Here is a 16598-nt window from a genome sequence, read left to right on the forward strand (position 1 = left end):
CTTGTGAATATGCAACCGTCCCATCAGGGCGGGGTCTGAGATTGCTTCTTTTGCCAGACAGAGGTAACCTCTGAGGAGTCTGTAAGAGATCAGTTGTCATAAGGCATATCATAGAAGTAATAACCTCCTTTCTAACTGTTTTGCAAAATAAATCCCACTGAAGTGTTGTTTATAAGTTTGCATGTACTGAATGTATTCATTTGGTATAATTAATAAAATCAGTAATTTCAATATTTGATGACTTCATGCATTGCACTGAATTTCACTGAAAATTATTTGTATTTTTTTGTATTATTCAATTTATTATTGGACCGAAGTATGATGTTTGCTGAGGTACTAAACATCAGATTATTTTTATTTTGTTATTCATAAGTATTGACTCCAGAGACAAAACCATCATCATTTGTTGAGTGGTAAGGGTGAAGTGACAGCAGTGTTTGTTTTTATGGTAGGATAATCATTTAAATGTCTCATTTTCTCATTACTGTGTTTCAATGAAAAGTTGTGTATTAATGCTTTTCAAATGTAGATAACTGCAGCTGTAGGAATGTTAATGCCTAGAGTCTTAATGACTGCAGTGTCATGTTAAGTCACACAGATTCCTTTCCACAGTTCTCTATGGTTCTAAGCAGTGCTATTACGAGGATGTAATGCATACAGTTAAGTGTCCCAACCCCCTCATTTTTTGTCATGTTAGCCCCCTTTTAGTTAAACCATTCAACAGTTTTTATGAAGGCAAAATTGTGACAAAATTGTCAGAGTTAATTCATGATAGTTCAAGTACGATCATATGAGTCATACACATCTCCAAAGGATAGGCTAGGTGACAGTGGAAGTGATTGTGAATAGGGGCTGTCATGACAGCTGTATGGTGAGTTGGTTCAATGTCTTGACCTAATTGATGCAGATGACCCTCTAGACACTGATCTGACAGTGTTTTCTGAGCACGATTAGGACCTGCAAGTAGATGTACTAGTAAGTACAGATGGACACTGATGTAGCCTCTGGTAAGTATAGCTGGAGACTGATGTAGTCTACAGGTAAGTATAGATGGACACTGATGTGGCCTGCAGGTAAATATAGATGGACACTGATGTGGTCTGCAGGTAAGTATAGATGGACACTGATGTGGTCTGCAGGTAAGTATAGATGTACACTGATGTGGCCTGCAGGTAAATATAGATGGACACTGATGTGGTCTACAGGTAAGTATAGATGGACACTGATGTGGTCTGCAGGTAAGTATAGATGGACACTGATGTGGTCTGCAGGTAAGTATAGATAGACACGGATGTGGTCTGCAGGTAAGTATAGATGGACACTGATGTGGTCTGCAGGTAAGTATAGATGGACACTGATGTCACATGTGATGTGCATTAGTATGATAGTCCAGTAAGTCATAGCTAGTATATGAATGGAGGGAGCCACAGATGCTTGGAATCCCACCATATAATGCATTTGTGTGATCATGGCATTATCTCTACTGCATGCTATTCTGAGGTAGTGCTAGAAATCCTCATGAATATCCTGGATGGCTCTGACCATTTCCAGCTATCTGTGGCAGTGCTCTGAGTACTAACAATCTCATTGCACATTTGATACTGGGCAGACAAAACCTTTTGTGTTTCCTGGGGTAGCTGTAGCAAATGTCTGCACCTGCCTCCCCTTTGTAAAGGCATCACTGTGGACACTGTTACCCTTGAACACCTACCATTATCCTCAAACTATTCATCTCGGTTTGAAGCAGGGGTTAGCTGTGTATGGCTGTTCTTCATGAACAAGCCTGAGTGCCATGTCAGCATGTGCACAACTTTGTGATGCATTGTCATTTCCTGCAGAGTTACTGACATGTTGTGCAGTGTGAGATCCTGCCATTAAACTTGGGGACTGTGTGCCACTTTCCTCAGGCTGCCTCATAAATATAACAATGTCATCATCATCATCACTATATCATCACCATCACTATATTATCATCATTATCACTATATCATCATCATCATCATCATCATCACTATATTATCATCATCATCATCATCATTATCACTATATCATCATCATTATCATTATCACTATATTATCATCATCATCATCATCATCATCATCACTATATTACCATCATCATCACCATTATCACTATATCATCATCATCATTATCACTATATCATCATCATCATCATCATTATCACTATATTATCATCATCATCATCATCATCATCATCATCATCACTATATTACCATCATCATCACCATTATCATTATATCATCATCATTATCACTATATCATCATCATCATCATCATCATCATTATCACTATATTATTATCATCATCATCATTATCACTATATTACCATCATCATCATCATTATCACTATATTATCACCATCATTATCACTATATTATCATCATCATTATCACTATATCATCATCATCATCGTCATCACTATATTATTATCATCATCATCATTATCACTATATTACCATCATCACCATCATCACTATATTATCATCATAATCATCATTATCACTATATTATCATCATCATCATCACGATATTACCAACATTAATCATCATTATCACTATATCATCATCATCATTATCACTATATCATCATCATCATCATAATCATTATTATCACTATATTATTATCATCACTATATTATCATCATAATCATCACTATATCATCATCATCATTATCACTATATCATCATCATCATTATCACTATATTACCATCATCATCATCATTATCACTATATTATCATCATCATCATTATCACTATATCATCATCATCATCATCATTGTCACTGTATTATCATCATCATCATTATCACTATATCATCATCATCATCATCATTATCAATGTATTATCATCATCATCATTATCACTATATTATCATCATAATTATCATCATTATCACTATATCATCATCATCATCATTATCACTGTATTATCATCATCATTATCACTATATAATCATCATCATCACTATATTATCATCATAATCATAATCACTATATCATCACCATCATCATTATCACTATATCATCATTATCATTATCACTATATCATCATCATCATCATCATCATCATCAATCATCACTATATCATCACCATTATCACTATATTATCATCATAGTCCTAATCACTATATCATCATCGTCATTATCACTATATCATCATCATTATCATTATCACTATATCATAATCATCGTCGTCATTATCACTGTATCATCATCATCATTATCACTGTATTATCATCATCATCATCATCATCATCATCATCATTATCACCAACATCTTTTCTGCTGCTATCCTCTAAATTCAGTGGTAAGGCAGGACTGTTTGTTTCTGATGCTGACCCTGTAAAGAAAACATATGTGAAAACATTACTCATACAAAAATAGTATACACCGCTGTATGCTTGTAATGTGGGACACCTATGTTCACACTGCCTTCATTGCTATTCTGTGTTGACGTAGAAGGTTCACCAGGTAATAGTACTTGTCATTATTTTAATGTAATCATTCATTGTCAGTATTCATTTTTGTATAAGAGTATAGGATACTGTTTTAAACCAACCTTTATCAGCAGATGAGTGTTGCTGATGTGGACATTGGTAACAGCCAGTGTCCACACCACCTCTTATTTTAGTGCTATAATCATCAGTGTCATACTCATCCCCATGGATGGAGGAGGTTTTCCTCATTTGGTGTTAATTGTATAGTTATTGAAAGAACCCCTCCCCATACTGGTATGGTTAGTTTCATTCTGCCTCACCTTGCTTCTAGCACATCCTACTATATCATTTACTTTCTTCTTATACTGTGTTAATGGGTGGCTTCTGTCATCCACTGCATCAATGTTGAGGACAACTTGATTCCAGGCTTTTGTCTTCTCAGTCTGGTTGGGCCAACCCTTTACTAAACAGGTGTTCCCATATGTCCTAAGGGCTGCCATAAGGACACAATTTTCCTCATAGATGAAGTTATATTTTTTCTCCATTGATCCTTTGTTTTGCATCACTAATGCCTATTAAAAAGAAAAAAACAAAAAGAAAAAAGGCCACAGTCATGCACAAAATATTTGGACGTAGTCATTTAAACTACACAACACTAACCATGTCCATGTGTGCCTTCCACCCTCTAAAAAATGTTGGGAGACACAGACCCCATACTTATATACCCATACAGTCCAGCCATGTGAAGCTGTGCTATATCATCAGTGACAGTACAGTCACAGAAATAAAGCAAACATCCTTTTACTAGATCCATCCTCCCCCACCCCTTACTACTGTCTACCCTTTTATATCATTTTCATTTATCAGTGACGGTCACAAATTCCCCCCATAAAGACATGTGTATGTTGTGCCAAAAAAACATCATTACCACTGCAGCACTTTACAAGTTAATGACTGTATTTCTGCCATGCATGCATAATCACTATATGACAGCAAAGTAATGATTTTTCTAAATGATCGGTAATAATTTTCAGTTCTGCTGTACTGAAATCCCACTTCCAAATGACAGTTTTACAGTTAACACCCATTATAATATCCACATGTTGTTAGTAAAAGCAGCATTTCCTTAATTTAACCCAAGAAATGTATGTATTTGTAAGTTCTTCTTATTAAATTATAAAACTGTTGTTATTATTTCCTTACTTTAAGACTTTACGAAGTCTGCAGTTTCCTAAAACATTTGCCACCTAACTCAACTAATGGCAAGTTAGTATGGAGGTATTCAACATTTCCACATGCATTTTAGTCTACTTACATGGTTTGTATTCACATGAGGGTCTCAACCATTTATCTCTATGAATTGCAATAACTTGTGAATGTGTGCAGCCTCTTTTGGGTGTAAATCACTCTGGAATATTCATGAATGTGAATTCAGGCAACTGTGAATGCACTGCAGACTTCACAGCCATCCTCACCACATCCGCACCTTACCTAACATGTTGCAAGAACATGCAGATATGCTCAGTTATGCTTCAATGTGAAACTATCCAGATAAACCACTGTGTGTCTTTAGAAGGTGGAAAGAAACTGGAAAAAAAAACATCCACCAAAACTATCTTCTTTGGTTTATTAGTGACAGTAAAGAGAAGATTAATGGATTATGAGAATTCAAAGCAAACACACGGGTAAGTAAATAATACAATGAATTCAGTGACTTAGAAACAATAATAGTCAAGTTATATGTAAATGGAAGAAATATGGAATATGGGTAAACAAAAATGTCTTATTTCTTTTCTATACAGCTGAGGAGACAGCAGGTGCACAGCTGGAGAGGCCGACTGAGTCTCCTGCAAGCCAGAATAACTTATTAGATAATACTATTGTGTTTAACTGATTTCAGTAATGTATCTCTTTCTATCTTTATATATATATATATATATATATATATATATATATATATATATATATATATATATATAAGATGCATTACTGAAATCAGTTCATAGGTTCATAGGTTCATAGGTGTTTACTAGACTAATGACCCCAAGGGCCTTTTTAAGCCTAGCCATGCATCCCAAATCTCTGATAAGTTCTGATACCCTTGATAAGAGTATCAGAACTCACAAGTGTATCATCTCCCGAGTGTCTTGTCCCAAGCACTTTAGATGCTCAGATCCCCCATATTCTCTCCCAGGCTACATCTATAGTATCCTAATCGAGTGTCTGAGTGCCTGGAAAGTACAGTTGTGTACACTTACCATAAATGTAGATGTTTGAGTGTATTCACTGATGCAGTCATCACATTTGAGTTATCTGCTTGCAGCAGCCCTCAGTCGGTCCGACCATCAAAGTCCCGGGTCCTGCGTCTGCCGCTGTCCCATCTTCCATGACATCAGGTAGTCAGGGGTATAAAGTATGCAGCCGACGCCAACACATCAATTTTTCTTGCCCCAGATGTCAGGTGCCCCCCAAAAGGGGAGCAAAATATAAACATATGTAAATATATATGCATGTAATTTGGAACACAGCAAATACACCTCTAAATAAAAGTAAAGTAAAAGAAAGAAGAGGTATAGTAAAAGAAAAAACAGGGGGCTGGAGGGTGGGTAACCTGGACTGCAACAGTGAATACACTCAAACATCTACATTTATGGTAAGTGTACACAACTGTACTATGTTCTTCGTGTTTCACTGTTGCAGTCATTACATTTGGGTAGAATCCCAAAGCTATGGTTGGGGAGGCTGGAGCATTAGGAGCAGCTATAAGGCCCTGCAGGACAGCAGTGGCAAAACCTGCTCTGGATTTAGAGAAGAGAGGTAAATGGTAATGTTTGGCAAATGTACGAACTGAGCTCCAGGAAGCCGCTTCTAGAATGTCTATGCAACCTCCACCCCCCAACACAACCCAAATGACACATAGCCCACAAACTCGGTGTGCCACTCAACCACAGTCCATAAGGCATAACAACGTACCCAACACTCTAGTCATAGGTGACTCTATAGTCAGGCACACTGATGTTCTACTCACCAAGCTAAACAAGGAGAAAGTTACTGTCAGCTGCCTGTCGGGTGCCAGGATCCGCCACATAACGCATGCATTCAGGTCACTCCACAAGTACAAATATGACTCTGTCATTGTCCATGTTGGTGTGAATGACCGCCTTGGACTACGTGAAAAGGGACATGGAGGAACTGTCCGATCTTGTAGCCCAGGCAGGTATGACCCTAGCCCTAAGTAGCATCCTGCCATCACCCAGAATGATACCACAGTACAAGGACAAAATGATTGACTTCAACAATTGGCTAAGCTTCTGGTGTCATTCTAAGGGGATCCAGTATCTGTCTGCCTGGGATGACATGATCGACAAACCACGATGCTTTGCCAGAGATGGCCTGCACCTGTCGCCCCTGAGATTCCGGATACTGGCTAAGGCTCTAGCCACCCCTATAGTGTGTTTTAAATGACAAATTCACCACCCTAACAGGTACAGGACAAGAAGAATCTGAGGGTATTGCTACTCAATGCTAGAAGTCTAAACCTCAAAATGCACTCACTCGAGGCACTCCTTAAAATGGAGAACATCAACATCTGTGCAGTGACAGAGACCTGGTTCAAGGCTCCAGAGAGTATCCCTGCATTACCAGGCTATAATTCATACCACACCTTTCGGGTACCTAACCTGGACCGAAACACTAAAGGTGGAGGCGTGTCCATATTCATTAAGGATATCCACACCTCCAGGCTAGTTGCTCAGCATAATGCATCCGAGATTATCCAAGTACAACAAACTCTGGGCAAGACCGCAATCCAAATTGTAGCTTGCTACAGATCCCCCACCATGCCCCAGGATTCCCACTCCTCATTTCTTAATACACTGGAAAATATTAGGGTACAACCTAACACCCTAATAATGGGCGAATTCAACTACCCTACCATTAACTGGGAAAACTACTCATGTACCAACTCTTGTGCTCAACGTTTTCTGGAATTCATAAATTCCAATGCCATGGATCAACTTATACACACCCCCACCAGGGGCAGTAATATCCTAGGCCTGGTTATTACCAACATGGGCAACTGGTGCTCCATACCAGAGGTCATTTCCTCGTTAGTCAGATCCGACCACAAGCTAATCACCCTAGACATCCACATCCCTCCCCTACCCCCCATTAGGGAAACCACAGTAAAAGATTTCTCCAAAGCCAACTTCAGGCTTCTTAAGACAAAAGTGGCAAACTTCACGACACCCATGCTGATGGACAATAGAGATATGACTGCTGAATCCTACACAAATGCACTTTATAAGCACTTACATGAGTGCATGGATTGTGCAATCCCTAACAGTACCAAGATGCTCTCCTCCAAAAAAGGAAAGCAATCTGGTGGTCACCTGCCATAAACAAACTCTACAACAGAAGAAAGAAACTGTTGCAAAAAATAGTAAAATCCCATGATTGGAGAAACTCCCTGGTCAGCCTCAGTAAGAAGCTGAGATCCCTCATAAAATCCTCCAAAGCTAGTTATGAAAACAAAATTGCCACTGACTCTAAAGACAACCACAAAGCATTCTACAGCTATGTCAAGAATCTCAATGGCAACACTCAGATCTGCTCTGAGTTACAGCACAATGGCACTAAATATACAGAACCAACTGATATTGCCAACATCCTGGCAGATAGGTTCAGTGCTAACTTGCTAACTTTACCCTCCTGTCATCCCCTAAAGGGCACATCTCTATACCAGAAGAATGTAAATTTCCCGTAATCACGGCTGCACAGGTAAGAAACACACTATCCAAAGCCAAAAACACAGTATCCATGGGACCTGACGACATCCCAGGCTGTGTTCTACATGAACTACAGAATGAACTGGCACCCCACCTAAGTACCATGTTCAATCATAGCCTCACCTCAGGCTATGTGCCTACTGAATGGTGCACAGTGACAGTTATCCCACTCCACAAAGGGGGGAGCCAGCACAGACCCCTGAAACTACTGCCCCATTAGCCTAACGAGCCTGGTCTGCAAGGCTATGGAACGTATCATCATGGAACTTCTAAACAATGACACTGGCAATCTCCAAACTCAGGACCCCACCCAGTTCGGGTTTGTAAAAGGCAGATCATGTCTCCCAAACCTGATAGACTTCTTTGAAGCAGTCACCAAAGCCATAGATGAGGGTAAGGTGGTTCATCGAGCCTATCTAGATCTCGCCAAGGCTTTTGACACCATCAACCACTCTGGAATTATAGATAAACTCACTAAACTAGGTATAAATCCCTATGTCACAAGATGGGTTGCCAACTGGCTCACTGACAGAGCCCACACTGTGAAAGTAGCAGACTCCAAATCCAACTTCAGACCAGTAACAAGTGGAGTACCACAGGGTTCAGTCCTGGGTCCTCTCCTGTTTGATATCTACTTCTCTGAAGTACAGGCCAACACAGAAGGTCTTTGGCTAATGAAGTTCACAGATGACTGCAAACTAGGAGCCATAATCAAAACTCCAAAAGATGTGGACATCCTACAAAAGGGCCTCGCTGAGACAGATGCCTGGTGTCAAAGCCATGGCCTCAAGCTCAATGCCAAAAAGTGCATTGTCGTCCCTTTTGATAAAAACTCAGTACCCATGAACTACCACATTGGTGGTAGTCTACTTAACACTGAAAGTGTGATAAGTGACCTTGGGACACAGGTGGACAGTAGTCTCTCTTTTGATAATCACATCGCCACAGTAGTCAGGAAATCCTTCTACGTGGCACACCTCATCACAAAATGTTTCTCATCCAGGAAAAAAGAGGTTATTGTTCCCCTCTACTCGTCACTCATTAGACCCATTATAGAGTACAATGCCCCTTTTGGTATGTACCTTACAAGACATCTACAACAACTGGAAAGGCCACAGAAATACCTCACAAAGAGGATTACTGGCCTCAAACTGATGCCCTATGCAGACCGTCTAAAAAAACTGCAGCTTTACTCCATTGCATATCACCTACTCAGAGGCAATCTCTGCCTAACACACAAAGCTATGTCAAACCCAGAGCTTTTAGACATGCTCCACTTAAAGAAATCCCAATCCCTACGAGCTACATGGTCTAGGAACCTAAACCTTGTCACCACAATAAAAAGAACATGCTGGAGGGATAGATTCCTGTCCCAGAGACTTCCCATACTCTGGAACAAACTACCTATCTATATCAAACAAAGCTCCTCATTAGCACTCTTCAAGAAAAATCTTGATGACTGGATGGGAGATAGGAAATTCACCCCGGGGATCACTTCTGTGGCTCTGCTCGACAGTGGCACAGAAAAATAATTTTCTTGGATGGCGAAAGCCAGGGTACCTTTGGCTAGGTTTACATAGGCCCTAGTGTCAATAGCCTAGTACCTACCTATGAACCTATGGTAGGAACCCCTCTAAGAAAGGTTGCAGAAGTAGATGCAGCCCTGGTGGAATGGAATCTGATCCCCTTGGGAACAGGTTTACCATGATGCATGTAGCAGAAATGAATACAATGGCTTATCCATTTTTAAACACAAAATTACTGTCTAGTACTTTATTTTGGCTTGCAGGAGACTCAGTCGGCCTCTCCCGCTCTACATATATATATATATATATATATATATATATATATATATATATATAAAAATATATATATATATATATATATATATATATAGTTTCACTTTATAATCTTGAAATACTGAAATGTTGAGTTTCAGTATTTTGAGACCACAAAGCTGAACTTCCAAAATAGTGAAACTCCATAACCGCGAATCCGGAAATGTCGAATTTGTGGTTGTGGTGGTGCGCTATATGAAGTGGGATATGTTGTGTGCCTGATGTATGGTGTATATATGATTAGAGATTAAGGTAAGTAAATATTTTTTTAAGGGTTTTGGGTAGGGATTTGAGTCTATGTGAGTGTGTTCGGAGGTTTTACGTGTGGGTTAGGGTAGGTAGGTAAGAGTATGAGTGTGTAAGTGTTGAAAGTGGTGGCGTTTGTACATATGTGATGTGTGTGTTCGAGGGGATTGTAGAGTGTGTAGTGGTGAGTTTACTGTCTTTCTATGTTTGGTGCGACCTCAGAGTTAGTATATATAAGTAGCGGGGGTGTGGGGGGCACAGGGGGGCTTGGCCCCCTGCTTGTATGTAGGGTAGGTTTGTCTGTTTGTATTGTTGTGTTTGTGTATGTTTTGTTTGTTTGTTGTAATGTGGAGAGGACAGTGTATGTGTTGTATGGTGTTTGGTGTGTTTACGTTCGCGATTTTGAATTTCACAGTTTTGGGGTTTTGCTTTTTCGGCTTTATAGTCTCGAGATACTGAAATTCAACATTTCAGTATTTTGAGATTATAAAGTGAAACCATATATATACATACATACACATATATGGAAATAAGGAACAGTAAGTCATACAGAATCATGTGAAACAATAGAGTGCATTCAGTACGTTGGTGCAAGCAAGACAGAGACATATATTAGTATATAACTGCAGTACTACTCTTATAACTGATTTTCTTACTGTGTGTAAAGAAATTACTGATAGGTCACAGTAACTGAAGTATAGATTGCACTCGCTATATTACTGCAAGCAATACTGAGACAAAATTGCTAGTAGATAGTATTACCTGAAGGAATAGAAAGCATTCAGTACTATAATCAAGACTGATTTAAGTGTAGCTTTGAAGTCTATCACATAATTTATAAGCTGTAATTCGTTATGATAAGTTTTTTTAATGTAGTATTGGAAACAAAAGCATATCAAACACAAATATGGTCATTATGTTTATGTAGTAGACTGCAACAAGTAAACCCCACAATTACATGATAGCAAACACTGTCCTAACAAAAAAAGCATAAACACTCCCCATAACATTTCATCTCAAAGCTTGCATAAGCACATCCTTTTCAAGTTTTTGAAAGTTTCCTGTACACTTTCAAATAAAAGTATGAATAAATATTTCCTACACATTTCTTCTTTTGCTTCAGTAAAAAATTATAAAAGCATTAATATTTTAAAGTAAGAAATTTAATACTGTGTAACATGATGTGTGATTGTATTGACTATATTTTATCTTTTGTCACGCTCCCCCTTTTTCTGTTTTTATGTTTATTTCTGCACTATTATTTTATTTGTCTCCAATTTATGTTCATTTTTCTACAGTTTCAAAATTCTTTGGAGTGACCCAAACATGTGCTTCCCAGGATAGGGATCACTCTCCCTCTGCCCATCTGGGGCTATCATTGAAGGGTCAGGGTGGTGGCACTGGTCATGTAGGCATATGGCAATCTGGCAAGCCTTACAGAATGGGGGCTTTAGAACTTGGTTGAGGATATGCTGGAAGAGGTAATTCAGAGGATCCAGCCAGTTGAGGCTTCACCGCAGTGTGTAGAAGACATGCTGTTCCATCTGGTGTTAACTGACTCACCACCACAGGCTCATACCCCCTGAACATCAGGGTTTTCTATTGCCCCACCATCTGGCAGTGGACATGTTTGAGGCTCTGTGGGCTGGGACTCTTATAGACAGTTCATTCCTTCTTTCCTTATCCTTTGATCTATGCCCTGTTACCTATTTCCAACCCACATTACCATCTCATATAAAACAACACTGACAAAAACATTGTGCCCCTCTACTCCCACCTCCTATAGCATAACCCTCTTTATGTTTTTCCGTCTGTTCCCCTCTTTGTTGTGTATCATACTTTTCAATTTTTTCTGTTTCCCTTTCTATTCTTTAATGAGACTATCAGAATATCCACATAAGAATACCCCATATTAAATACATTAAACACCTTTATTTTTTTTTAATATCAAGAATAAAAGCTGTGCAGTCCGTAGATTGCCAAAGATATATATATGAACTAATAATATGCTTTCACATACTTCTTCATATTTACTTAAATCTTGAGTTAAGGTACTTTTACACTTTTGTCCTGAGTTGACATATTTTTCAAAATGCCTTTGATTACCCTTATTCATTGTAAATGTGCTGCATTTAGCTCATTCACATTTGAGCATACATAGCTGTACTTTTGCTTGTAAGTTTTACATATGTGTGAACTGCCTCTCTATGAATACCATCCTGAGTCTGTTGTAACACTTTTTCCTGTGTTAATCTAAACTCTTTTACCAATGTGTTTTCACCTGCTAACACCATAGAATGTATATATTTTTGATATGCCTTAAACCTTTTTGATATTTATTTGTCTACCTTTTTACTAGGTTGTGGATGAAAAGGGTTCCTTGTGTGACACCCCTGCACTAGCCCAGTAATCAAGAAGCCTCAATCCTCACCACTAGCACCAGTGAGGGACATGCACATTGGGAGGATGACAAGTACACACACAGTAAAGTATAATTTCCCTTAAGAGCACACAGAGATCACATTCAGTCTGGGGCTGGTTTCTCCCTCTTTCTCCAGATCACCAATAAGACTCTCCACTGGCACAGCTCTAGAGCAGAGTCCTTAGCCAGGGTTCCAAGCCAAGTCCTCCTAGCACTCTCTCTGTCCAACCAGTGCTTCATGTCCCTGCCCAAGTAGCGCTGAGACACACACACACACACACACACACACACACACACACACACACACACACACACACACACACACACTTTGAGATTTGGTTTATACACAAACACATACCTGGGAAAGGCTGGCACAGGTTTACTAGCTATGCTCCTTCTGCCCAGGCCATAAGGTAGCTAGCAATGCCACCAGAACCCCTTATCAGCTACTTTAAGGCCCTGCCTAAAGGGTGACCAATCTTACTGTGTAATGTTACTATTATCCAAATAGTAAGTGTGACCAATACTTTCAAGGCTATTTAGGAGTGGCCTGTACAGTGTCACCAAATACCTTTGCAATGTATCTAAACAAACTAGCCACAATAAAAATGTTTAAATATCTTTAATAATGAATGCTAAAAGAGCAAGACAATATTCAATAACTCAGCACAGAGACTACAGAGTTTAGAATCACAGGACATATTTTAAAACAACATTGCAGGACAGTCTGAAATAAATACAGGAAACATCTAAACTAATCTTTCCAATCTATGTCTAAGATAAGTCACTGTAATCTAGTTACTTACTATTAGCAAGGCAAGTGCTGATGATAGAATGTTGTCAGATCCAAAGACAAATACAAAAATGCACAGACTCACTTCTGAGATAGTTCTTAAATTAATAATAAACATTATTGCTAGGTTAGCCAGGATAACATCACTCTTTGTCTCCTGCCTTCAATTCCCAGGCTAGCAGAAACTTAGAATTTAGCACTTCTGTGTCAGAGGTACATATCTCTCAGAAGTCTGCCTAGAATTGGAAGTCATTAAACAGTTAAACACTTTTACATTTGAAACCTAGTAATTATTTTGGTTTTAGGACAATAGGAAAACCTCCATCTCTAGACTTTGTATCTGCTTGCTGCACTGAAACTAACTTTTTATAGCACATTGTAAAACACTTTTAACTCAGTTTCTTAAAGTTTTGCAAGTTAACTGTATGTTCCAACTTCTACCATTAATATAGTTTAAGTACATTTCTATTCTTTTCCAGTAGGGTACACTGTGGTTGCATTCTTGAAGCTCAGTACATAACATGCAATTCAACACACACTTCTGCATCAGTAGTTTAATATCCACATGAAACATAGTTCTCTTACATTTGTAAGACAAGCCTATGGATCATATTAATATTCACAAATGACATATGATTATTTACAAACTTCCAGATAGCTGAGCTGGCAGTGTCACATTTTTATATAAATCATATTAATATTTTCAAGTGACATATAATTATTTACAAAATTCCAGCTAGCTGGGCTGGCAGCATTTTGGTTTGTCACACTCCCCCTCCCCCCATGAGAACTTAAGCTAGTTTTTCAAGTGACCCTTAAGAAATGTTACTTGAGAGGGTTGAGCCTCTCTGGGAATACCTTACCCCATTCCCTGTCTTGAGGTTGCAGCTGCCTTGGCATTGCTGAACCCACTGCAGTGCTGCACTGTCATATCATGTGCTTGTAGCCCTAGGCTCCACCTTAGTAACTTGGGATTTTCCTGGCTGGTTCCCTGTAGCCATAGATCCCCCCTCAGACTTTTCCTGCCTTAGCACAAGGGCCTCCCTGTCATGGTAAGATTTCATCATATTAACATGGTACAATTTGTGCCCCTGCCTCCTGCCTAGCAGTTCCACCATGTAGTTAACTTCACTAACCTTCCTTACCACCTTGTAGGGTCCCTCCCAAGCTGCCTGCAGCTTTTTGTGTCTAACAGGAATGAGAACCATTAACTGCTGCCCCACAGCATACTCTCTAGCTCAAGCATTCCTATCATACCAGACTTTTTTCTTCTGTTGAGCTTCTATAAGGTTCTCCTGGGCCAAGCACATGAGTTCCCTGAGCCTTGTCTTGAGGTTAAGGACATATGCCACAACAAACTCCTTGTGAGATTCACACTCACCATCAACTCATCTCAAATGAAGTCTTGAGGCCCCCTCACACTATGCCCATACAGCAACTCAAAGGGTGAAAAACCTGTGGATTCTTGGGGCACCTGTCTTTAAGCAAACAACAGATGGGGCAAATATTTGTCCCACTCCTTCTTAAACTGGTCTTCAAATGCCCATAGCATCATCTTGAGTGTAGAGTTTAACCTTTCAACAAGACCATTAGTCTGGGGATGGTTGGGGGTGGTCTTTAGGTGTTTCATCCCACAGTACTTCCACAGACAACCCAGCAGGTCTAACATGAAATTGGCACCTCTGTCAATCACTATTTCCTTTGGGAAACCTACCCTGCTGAAAATATCTAACAAAACATTTGCCACTTTTCTGCCTCAATGAAGGACAGAGCCACTGCTTCAGGATATCTGGTAGCATAATCTACTACCTCTAGGATATATGTTTTCCATGTGGAACTTGGGCTACTCAGAGGCCCCACAATATCCATAGCTACCCTCTGAAATGGCTCCTCAATCACAGGCAAAAGCATCAAAGGAGCTTTCTCCTTGTCTCCTGCCTTGCCTACCTTTTGGCACTGCTCACAGATCCTGCAGTACTCTGTTACATCTCTTGAAATTCCAGACCATTAAAAGTTCTGCATAATATGTCTCTTTGTGCATTTTATACCCATATGACCTGTAAAGGGAATATCATGGGCTATGGCCAGAAGTGCCAGACGGCAGGCTCTGGGCACTACCAACTGCTGTATTCTCCCATCCTCTAGCCCTCTCTCAGGAGTCTACTCTCTGTACAGTAACCCTTTGTCTCATTATACAGATCCCCCTTCCCTTGAGAATCAGGTGCCTCACTAGCTACCTCCTTCATGCCTTGTAATGTAGGGTCTGAGAGCTGAGCCTGTCTCAAGTCTCTATTTGTAACCCTTCCCAGCTCTCCTTCCACAGGAAATCAGGTATCCTCTGACAGTGGTGCCTCACAACCAGCCTTGGTACTACTAATACTACTCACCTGGGCCTTGCTGTAACTCTGTCCAAGGGAACATCAGTACCTACAAGCAGCTGTGGCTCACCTTCAGTCTCACTGCTACAGGGTAGCTCCCTCCCTGAAATGACCACATCACCAGTCCTGGCTTCAAGTGTGTCGTCTGTCTGGGTCACCCCCAGGCTACCAGACCCACATGCTTATCTCCAAGCCTGACTGCATGTAATTGCATGCACACATGGTACTGCATTATCAAAATCATTCCCTATCAGGACATCTGCTGGGATATCCTCAATTACACCAACTTGCTAGCTTCCTTTTCTACCCTCCCAGTCAAGGTGAACCCTAGCCAAAGGTATTTGAAATGGGGTCCCTCCTAAACCTCTGACTGGAGTAGACTGCCCAAGCAAGTAGTGATCCTCTGTAACCATTGCAGGCTTCACAATGGTTAGATCAGAGGCTGTGTCTCTCTTAGCCATGGCTTCTTTCCAATTCACTAAGATAGGATATAACCTCTTGTAGTAGTTTGGTACCCTTGTTGTCTCGAGACAACCTACTGTTGGCATTTTGTCATTCCGACTTACTGGCTCTCCCACCTTTTGTTCCCCATCTTGCCTCCATGGACATCTATATGCTAAATGGCCCCATTGGTTGCATTTAAGACATTTAACCCTAGATCGTGGACATGTACCT

This window comes from Protopterus annectens, chromosome 7.part0 (assembly GCF_019279795.1).
Source record: "Protopterus annectens isolate FY-2018-M chromosome 7.part0, PAN1.0, whole genome shotgun sequence".
NCBI classification, from domain to species: Eukaryota; Metazoa; Chordata; order Ceratodontiformes; family Protopteridae; genus Protopterus; species Protopterus annectens.